This window comes from Triticum dicoccoides, chromosome 3B (genome assembly GCF_002162155.2).
Source record: "Triticum dicoccoides isolate Atlit2015 ecotype Zavitan chromosome 3B, WEW_v2.0, whole genome shotgun sequence".
In the NCBI taxonomy this organism is placed as follows: Eukaryota; Viridiplantae; Streptophyta; class Magnoliopsida; order Poales; family Poaceae; genus Triticum; species Triticum dicoccoides.
The window spans coordinates 741,719,843-741,730,862 of NC_041385.1; positions in this window are offsets into that span (position 1 = coordinate 741,719,843).

Sequence of the window (11,020 nt, forward strand, 5' to 3'; positions counted from 1 at the left end):
GGCCACCTTACCACTGCTGGTAAAGGTGTGGGTTTTGTGATATGACGGGTCATGACGGCCACACCCGGGTGACAGGTGAGTCTCGACTGTAGCACCTCGCTGTGATTTGGTGGATGGCACGCGGGCCTGGATGCTTTGAAATGTCATTAACTTGATTTTAGTCTCTTTAGTATTTGGATCCAAGCATGGATGAGGCTAACAAGTTTTAGTCCCACTACTTTTAGTCATGAGACTAAAACGTATCCAAGCACTCTCTCAATATTGTGCACCACGACCAAGGCGGAGAGGAAAACGAGAGAACTACGTAATTAATGCATGAGTTTAATTAGGGTAGTTTTGTAAAGTACGAGATACATTCCTCCAATCGCAAAATGCCTTGGTTCATGAGATTTGAGATTTGAGCCCTATAAACCGGAAGGGAGGGGGTACTGCACACGGTGTAGTCTAGTCACTTGTTTTTTTTTTGAGCCGAAGTCTAGTCACTTGTTGAAATCTCTAGAAAGGCAAATACTCCTTTCCGGTTTACAGGTCTATACTACTCCCTCCATCTAGGTGTGTAAGTCATCTTAGGAAAACCAAATAGTCCCAAAACACTTAGGCGCGGTGCATTAACTTCTACCTTGTTTCTTGTTTCTTGACATACGTATCAACCAATAAGAGATGAGAGGTGTGCATGCTTTTAATGACTTGCAATGGCTAGTTCATTGCATGGAATGCTATTAATTAGCAAATAAACATTGGTGACCCCAGGAGGAAACTGTGCTAAGCGCGTGGACCTATGCAGAATGAGTATCAACCAATGGATAATGGAGTTTAATTGTTAAAAAATAGCAATTTTGTCTCATGCAAGAGCCTGGCTAGTACTCCAAGGAACTGCACCATGCGTGTGTTCGCAACTGCCACATTCGGTTTGCACTTGGCTCTTCGCCTCTTCGAGAAGACGAACAATGATGTTACTCCTACTTCTACAGTATCGAATCCACTGTTGCATGTCCGTCGACCTCGTGTGGGAGGGATAGCGTGTAGCGAAAGCTTCTACTTACTGCTCCTGCCTTTGCGTCCATGACAGGTGGGCCCAACAGGTGGTTGGCCCACCTGTCATGCAGCCAAAGGCATGTGCAGTTAAGGCACCGGAGCTCAGTCCATGAGGGAGAGGGCATCATAGTAATCAAATTTCTCGGGCTTGTACGAGTTGACGCGACACATCAAAGCACTGCATTCGATAAAAGTCTTTTTACACATTTCAAATGCGCTACTTCGTATGTAGGAGTAGACATATTCTGCTTCATATGTACTCCCTCCATTCCAAAATATAAGTCTTTTTAGAGATTTCACTATGAACTACATACGAAACAAAATGAGTGAATCTACACTCTAAAATATGTCTATATACATCCGTATGTAGTTTGTAGTGGAATCCCTAAAAAGACTTACATTTAGGAACGGAGGGAGTAGTCACTTGTTGCAATCTCTAAAAAGACTTATATTTGGAAACGGAGGGAGTACAACGCATGCATGCATGCCATGACTTTCCTTTTGATACTTGCATGTGTTGATTTGATGCACCTTGCCAAATTTTGACTATAAATTTAACTAACCAAATTTTCATGCATGTCACAAAAAACCACGGGGCTATTTGGATTGTGACTATGTTTGTCTTATGTTGCCACATTATTTTTCCCACACTTGCCACACTTGCCTAACCTGAGTTGCTCAAATTGTTAGACACACTTTGGCTTGCCTAAGGGAATCTTGCCACAATTTTTGTGTCTATGACATGTGGGGTTCACTGCTCATAAAAAAATTCTTGTCTTAGGTGTGGCTAATAAAAAAGACTTATATTTAGGAACGGAGGGAGTAGAAAATATAAATAATAATGCATGTTGGGGCAACCCACGTTTCCGCTAATTTTAGCCATGGGCTTGTTCACAATTTTTACGAGGGGGTGGTTGTTCATTTAATGGAGGGACTTGTAGTACTACCAGACTTGAATGATACAGAGTGCGACCTGGCACACCGTAACACCACTTGGAACAAGCGGGTAGCTATCTCAAAAAACAATCAACAACTAAAAAAACGCGACCTGGCATGTAGTAGTACACAATTTTAAACGATTGTTTTGATGGAGTGAAAAAGGAAAACTACCCCACTACTTATATATAGGCCGGAGCCTCCGCGCTTGCTTGCTAGGGCTGCTCTATTCACACACTCTCATCCTCTCCAGATCTAAACAAGATAGGGGTAGTAACCCTGTCTTTCTCCCTTCAAAAAACACTGGCTTTCTATTCTCACCGTTGGTTACAGATCCGGACGTATCCCCCTCCGCCGGTGAAGGGGAGGAGGGGCAGCGTTTAGGCTGTCGTCGATAGCGAGGGAGGAGACCCATTGCCGGCCACACCGTTATCTCTGGCCGAGCGCCGGTGCGGGAGGTCCTCCGATCCCTTCGTCGTTGCCTGTGGGCGGATCCGGCCTCCCACCGCCCACCTATCCACATCCCGACGACCTTCAGGTATATCTTCGTTTGAAACCGCCTTAGCTCTACTTCCCCAGCTCGCTACGTCGCTGCATGTGCATCATTTTCTACCTCTCAGCCCCTCTCGATTGGATGGTCCAACGTCACCTATTTTTTTCTTCTATTGTTAGAGGTAAAGCTACTTCATGGAGTCGAATCTTGTACTCCCTCCGTCCGAAAATACTTGTCATTGAAATAAAATGGGGGTGGGGGAATTTAGTATGTACATCGGACTTGGTACAAACAGGAAGGAAAAGGGATGAAAGTAGTACAGACTGGTCATCCAACCGGTCTCTTGGTCGAAAAGGGAAATATAGGGGTAACACTATACACAGTGGTATGACCAGGACTAGATTTGCTATCCACACATAGGAGTAGGTGGCTAGAGTGAACAAAAATGGGACCAACCTAGATATGTTTCTTGGATGTTTGTTTCTCGGGGCAACAAACTATGAATCACCACTTTATGCCCTTGTTTATGTACATGGTGCTGTACTGCTGGTGCACCCACTGTCCCATGCCCTTATACCAAATATTTAGGCTCCAGTCGGAATCAAGGGGCAGAAAACATAGGTCTTGATGAAAATAGAGGAATAGGAAAGGAATGTAGGTATAAAACTATGGAACAGCGAATCGGAGGAAACTCTCAAGAGAATGTGTTCGAATGGACTACGAAATGTACAGATTTGTTTTTTTAGAGTAGCATGCTTGGCAGTATGAGATGCTATTTGTTTATTCAGCTGCACAGTGACTACTCTTGTCCTCACCTCACGTACCACACATAGGTTGATTTTTTATTCCGGCAAACACAGCACAACAACCTGTCTAACGCATGGCAGCGAGCACCTGCCTCGGGCTTCCGCCCAAACAATGGCCCTGTTTGGATCATGGGGTTAGAGCTAGTTTGGGTTAGTTGGGGGCTTAAATAACCCAAAAGTATCCAAACAGGGAGGGTTAGAGTGGGTTAGTTCCATCTAACCCAACTATCCCGATGGAGAGGTGCTTATTTGGGTTAGAGTGGGTTAGAAAATAACTCTAACTCTAACTGTGTTAGAGTATCCAAACAGGGCCAATGAGCAGCGCGTGGATGTTTCTAATCCGATGGAATCAGTACTACCAGACCAGCTTTCCTATGAAACACTATTCACCTTTCCCGTGTTCCAAATGGTTGGAAGGGAAAGAATACGGTAGGAATTGTGTTCCTACAAAAATCCTGCACCAAACCTGTGAACCGAACGCAGCCTTAGCTGTTCTTAATATAATGTCCCTGGTAAAAATGAAGCCATGCCACTGTTTTTGCCTGTAATTGTTTGAGACTCTGACAAGTTTAGCCAAATGTTTTTGCCTGTAATTCTTTGAGACTCTGACTGTTTCCTCTGTGCCTTTTTGTGCAAACAGGGATATCCAATTCACCTGGTTGCTATTGTGACCTTTTGGTGCACTGCACAAAACTCTTCTTAAAAGAAGTGACTTTTGTGTTGTTTAACTAGAATGTCAGATGGAACAGTTGGTTCATTTTGGTGGAACTGCACAAAGGGAGATCTGTGTTCCAATCCTCATCATCCATATTGGCGCCATAACCTTCCTTTAGGTAAGAATGATGTTTAATGAATGTGTTCATCTCTATTTTCCGACTGCCATGAGAAAATAATGATGTTTTTTACTAGTACAATTGTACTCCCTCACTGAAAAAACCAATTCTGAATTAGAAGGCCAATCATGTACTTGGTTTCACCAACTAGTGAGGAGAAAGAGAAACAGAGCATGAAGAGGAGGAAGAAGAAGAATAAACAGTGCCAAGGCGATCTTGCTGAAGCCAGAGGCCTCAGTCGAGGCTATTCAAGGGCTCCGACAATGACTACCTTACATGTGAGACGATCCTCCAGGGAGCCATTCCACTTCTGCTGTCTCACTTAATTAATTAGGACCACTTAAGTACCACTAATTTATTACTGCCTAATTTTCCTGTTGGAGTTAAACAAATCTTTAGTAGGACCCTATGCTGAATCATGTACGTGTGAATGTTTGTCTATGGAGGTGAATCATGTGGTGGAGCAGGGAGGGAATATTATTAGTGTCATGACATAATAGTGCTATTGTCTTGCATGTCAATTTATTGCCATTGGTTCAATGAGGCAATGTTTTGCGTATTGTCCATCATGAATTTGATGCTACTATTTGAGTAATATGCTAATGTCTTCCTATTCTTTCTCACTAAGAAAATGAAGGTTTCACCTTGTTCCTACTTGTGCAAACAGGGATCATGTTGTGCCTATCATACATTTTAGTGGAACTACACAAGACAATACAATGACCTGTATCCCAGCCAGTGCTTTAACTCTGTTGGAAGTTCTTGATAATCTTTCGAGATAATCTCAGCACTGGTAAACAAGAGTGATTTCAACCATACATTTGAAGTTTACAAAAATATATACTATTGTGTGATTCCAGTGTGTGATTTATCATCTCTTATGGGACTACATGAATAAGCTTTTTTTCTCAGGTTCGTACAGGCCTAAGGCCTTCATCCATATTAGTTTGCTGTCATCTCTATTTGTATCGTGCTACTGTCATGAGAAACTCCTTTATCTTTGCACTTTTAAGTTTTGCAACCTATGATAAATGGAAATGCTTTGAGTGTTGAGTTGAGCTAATTGGCACTGATTAAATAAACTAATACCTCTCTTTAAGCAAGACTACCATGTTGCTAACTTTACCCATTAAGATAATGAGGGTGCTTCTATTTGTTAGTGTATGTTTCATCAACTAGTCCCACTATTACAGTAATCTCACTCTATCAATATATGTGCCAACAGGGATGCTCAATTTTGGTGGAACTGCACAAAAATTTGGGGTGCTTCATTGCCTCAACAGCTTCCGTCCTTTCCTGTCAGTCGCTAATCCCCGCTTGCTTTCTTCCTTTGCTGTCAGTCGCTTGGCTTACCTCGACTTCCAGTCAAAGGAAATAGTAATTGATATGCTACCTCACACAGGTTGGTACTGGTCTTTAACATGATTATTGTGCCTGTCATATGTATTGGTAATTTGGTATTGTGCTACTATTTGCCGATTTCATAAAGGAGTAATTTGGAGCCTGAACTCGCAGGCAAATCATTACATCAGGTGATTTCAGTAGAACTGCACAAAATGATCAGATGGACAGGTACTTATGCTGTTGCTATGTACTCCAAAGTTCAGTCAGACAAGCATCGATGTTGACAAGAACTGCCTATATTCATTCGAGTATCAACCGGTGTCAACCAATTGTCAAACTCCAAGTATTAGGAGAGTGAACGCCAAAAATATTGCTTGGTGCATAGCCCAAAAAAACGCAGTCCAGTCTTTGGTCCCAACTTGTGCCTTTTGGTTATCGGCACATATGGTAGCGAACTATATGGCATGGAGTCTAAAGATTCCAGACAAGTTGGTTGATGCGTATATTCATCTAGGACTTAATCATTCTGCACGCCAAGGATGCTCCATTTCAGTTGAACTGCACAAAAAAATTGGGTGGTTCATTTTCTCAACCGCCTCCTTTCTCGTCTGCAATGTAGAATTTTGGCGAGATACAGGACCAAGATGAGCCAGTAAACTAGTTGGATGAAAGTAGTGGCCAAGTTGCTCAAACCTCCTTCGGCACGAGGCCACTATTTGAGGATAAACCTACAAGCAAAGTTCAGATTGTCTGTGCTGCCTCTTATGTACTCGAAAGTTTACTTGTACAAGAACTAATTTTAGCAAGAAGTACCTCTGATTGAACACCATTTACCAGTCTGTACCCTAGGTAATTAAAGTTCATCCATGGATCATATTGGCTGTGATCTCAATCATTTGGATGCATAAACATACTGAACATGTGTATATCTGAATCTTTTTGTGAATTATGTATGAATATTGTCGTGTGATCTATCAATCATTTGGATGCATAGATATGCTGAGCTTGTGTATATATGAATCTTTTGAGTTGTTGATAGTGAATGTTGGCTATGAATATGAACGTGTCCTGTGAACCTGAGTTTGATATGAATTGCAACAGAACCAGTTATAACCCTTCTCCTCCTCTCAATCTACGACTCCACTGCCGCGTTTTTCCCATCTCCGAGTCGTTTCGGTCCGGGGCCTCGCTGTCGTCCACCGCCTCGCTGTGTTCGATGCCGCGTGGTCAACAAATGAGAGTCATCGGAAGAGGACTGTACATGGAGAGCCTGATGGCTGGGACCCACGAGGTCTATGGTCGCACGCAAGGAAAGTTCCTCCTTATTAAGCTGGAAAAAATGTTTCCTCCACCTGATAGCTGGGACCCACCGGCTGTATCTTCGCACGGAAGGAAGTGCCTCCTTGTTTTGCAAAAAAAAATATTCATCCCGTTAACAGCTGGGACCCGTCAGATTTGGTGACTGACTTGTGGGCCTGCTAAGCGGACGTGTACGCACGGCTTTGTCAACTTAATCAACAAATGATTCTAGCAGCTGGACCGTTGGATGTTAATCCAACAGCCGTGCTCCTTCTTCAACCTCTGTTCTTGCTCCTGTCTCACGTGGGTGACATCGCGGCTGTGCTACCGCGCACCCAAACCAGTGAAGTTTCCCACTCCTCTCCATCTGCGACTCCACTGCCCCGTCTTCCCCATCTTCGGGTCGTTCCAGTCTGGGTGCACTCGGCACGGTGTGGTCAACATGGTCAACAACCGAGAGTCATCGGAGGATGACTGTATGTGAGAGGCTGACAGTGGGGATGCACCACGCCCATGGACGCATGCATGCAACGGAATGCGACGAGGTCAACATGGTCAAGGAACGACTTCCATCGGAAGTATACTGTATGTGGAGAGTCTCAGTTGGGTCCACGGCCGCAGCAAGTAAGTGCCTCCTTATTACACGGAAAATAATGATTCCTCCAACTGATAGCGGGGACCCACTGGACAGGCCATCGTATTTTGCGAAAAAAACGTTTGTCCCCTGACTGCTGGGACCCACCGGACGGGCCACCGTATTTCGCGAAAAAAACATCCCCCCCCCCCGCTATCAGCTCGGACCCACCGGAAGTGCCTCCTTATTACGCACAAAAAATGAATACTCCCCCTGCTAGCTGGGACCCACCTTGGTGGGAGGCTGACTTGTGGGCCTACTAAGTTGACGGGGACGAAGGGCTTTGTCAACTTAGTCAATATGAACGATTCTAGCTCCAGTGACCGTACGATGTCCATCCAACGGCCGTAGTGCTTCTTCAACCTCTGGTCGTCTTGCTCTAGCCGCCCAAACCAGCGCCGGTCATGCCTCATGCTCCTTCCTCCTGTGGCCGGCTGTGCTACCGCGGAGGACTCACCGCCCCCTACTATTCCCACCGGTGGCCAGGCCCTGCGGCGACGGCAGCCTCACACTGCAGCCGAACCAGTGAACCCTCATACTCCTCTCCGCGCGGGCTTCCACTGCCGCGTCTTCCCCGGCTCCGTATTGTCCCCTTCCTAGGCCTCGCTATTGTCCACCGCCATGGTGCTCTCCGCGCAGCGTGGTCAACATGGTCAAGGAATGACTTCCATCGGAAGAGTACTATACGTGGAGAGGCTGACAGCTGGGTCCACAGCCACATCCCAGTTTTTTTGTGATTTGCCAAGTAAGTCGCTTTGTCAGGCCTGTTGGGCTGCAAATCTTTCAAGACGAGGAGAGCTTTCATTCGGCTGGCCGAGAAAATGGCCCATCAGTAATGAGAAATGGGCAGTACATTTTTAAAACACATCAAAGCGGCAATTAGTTTCAAATATCTTTTTTTTATTTTGAGATTTTAAATTACATTAATTTTTATGCATGGAGAATTTGTTGGATTTTATATTGATATACATTTAGTTTTAAAATCAGTTTGAATGTGAGTCGAAATTTCGGGATTAAAAATAGTTCGGACCGCATCGAAATATGCAAAATTTTGTATAATTTTTTAACCATGGACACAATATGGGCTGTAATGCTAAAAAAAAGAATATGGGCTCCAAAAAAACCTTAAGAATTAGCAAATGGGCTATAAATTATTAGAAATAATGGCAGATGGGCTGTATGCTGTTTTCCACAGATCTGAGGCTTTCCTAAAAAAAAGGTTGACACACAAGCAGTGACTGTTGGATGGCCATCCAACGGCCGTCGTGCTTCTTCAATCTCTTCTCTTCCTGCTCCAGCCGCTCAAACAAGCGCCGGCGGGACTGCCTGCTACCTCCTCCCCGCGGTCGGCTGTGCTGCCACGCAGGCCTCACCACCCCACCATACTCCCATCGCTGGCCTAGCCATCCCTCTACTCACCCACACCTACTGTTATTCTCCGACGATGGCAGATGAACCAGTAAACCCTCGTTCAGTCGTACTCCCCTCCGTGTGGGAAACAACTGATGAGTCTTCCCTACCTCCATGTCGTTCCCTTCCTAGGCCTCGCTGTCGTCCACCACCCTGGTGCTCTCGGCACGGCCTGGTCAACGTGGTCAATGACCGACATGCATCTGAAGTGGACTGTACGTGGAGAGGCCGACAGCTGGGTCCACGGCCGCACGCAAGGAAATGCCTCCTTATTACACGCAAAATAGTGATTCGTCCACCTGACATTAGGGACCCACCGAAAGGGCCTCAGTATTTCGCGAAAAAAACGTTACCGCCGCTGACAGCTCGGACCCACCAGCTATATCTTCGCATGCAAGGAAGTGCCTCCTTAGTACGCACAAAAATGAATACTCCCCCTGTTAGCTGGGACCCAGTATAGTGGCAGGCTGACTTGTGGGCCTACTAAGTTGACGGGGACAGAGGGCTTTGTCAACTTAGTCAATATGCATGATTCTAGCTCCAGTGACCGTACGATGTCCATCCGACAGACGTAGTGCTTCTTCAACCTCTGGTCTTCTTGCTCCAGCTGCCCAAACCAGCGTCGGTCGTGCCTCGTGCTCCTGCCTCCCGTGGCCGGCTGCGATGCGGCGGAGGCCTCACTGCCCCCTACTACTCCCACCGCTGGCCAGGACATCCCTCTACTCACCCACACCCCCTGTTATTCTGCGGCGACGGCAGCCGCACACCGCAGCGAACCAGTGAACCCTCGTACTCCTCTACGCGTGGGCATCCACTTCCGCGTCTTCCCCAGCTCCGTGTCGTCCCCTTCCTAGGCCTCGCCGTCGTCCACCGCCCTGGTGCTCTCGGCGCGGCGTGGTCAACGTGGTCAAGGAATGGCTTCCATCGGACGTGGACTATACGTGAAGAGGCTGACAGCTGGGTCCACGGCCGCAGCAAGGAAGTGCCTCCTTATTACGTGCAAAATAGTTATTCCTCCACCTGACAGCGGGGACCCACCGGACGGGCCACCGTATTTAGCGAAAAAATGTTTCCCCCTGTCTGCTGGGACCCACCAATTACATCTTCGCACACAAGGAAGTGCGTCCGAAAAAACCGATTCGCACCCCTGACTGCTAGGACCCACCAGCTACATCTTCGCACGCAAGGAAGTGCCTGACAGTCGGGACCCACCTGGTCGAAGCGTACGTAGCGTTGTCATTCTGGTCGCGGACCTATACGTACATACTGGTCGATGTAGAGGCGCGCACGTGTCGTAGATGTAGAGGCGCGCACGTAGTGTGTACACGTACGTACAACGGCGAGGGTGCAAGAAAGAAAATACGGCCACGTAGGTACAAACGGGCAGGGTCTCAAACGCCCACTCGCGCATAAGTACATGGCTGGGTCGGAATGGAGAAACAACGTCGTCGTCATGTTCATGGGTAGGCAACGGAACGCGTCGTGTTCATCGGGAGGCAACAGAACGCGTGGGAGCCAACCGGCTGGGTCGGAACGGAATGCGTGGTCGTGTTCATCGGGAGGGCTTGAACGGAATAGGCGATGGAAACGAGGACTGGCGTACCGCACAACGGAGGAAACGGCCTTGTGTTTGACCGGCCACGTTCGAAACGGGATCCTGTTCACCGGGACGGGTCTAGTGTATCGCAAAAGGGAGGAAACAGACCTCCTACGGTCGAACGGGGGTCTTGTTGATCGGGAGGGGTGTGGCGTACCGCAAAACGGACGAAACAGACCTCCTACGGTTGAAACGGGGGCCTTGTTGATTGGGAGGGGTGTGGCGTACCGCAAAACGAACGAAACGGACTTGTGTTGGAGCGCTATGGTCGAAACGGGGGTCCTGTTCATTGGGAGGGGTGTGGCGTACCGCAAAACGGGACTCCACGGGATACTGTTCATCTCCACCGCCGACCTCCTCCAGCCTCCACGGGCTACCGTCGACCTCCTCTAGCCTCCACGGGCTCCTGTTCATCTAGCCTCCACCGCTCGCTACTCCACCGGCTACTGTTCAACCACCCCTCCACGGGCACCCCTCCACCGTCTACTGTTCATCCAGCCCTCCACACCACGGGGTCTTGTTCAACCACCCCTCCACAGCCACCCCACCATCGTCTACTGTTAATCCAGCCCTCCACACCACGGGGTCCTATTCATCCAGAGGTAATGCCACCGCTCGCTGTTCATCCACCCC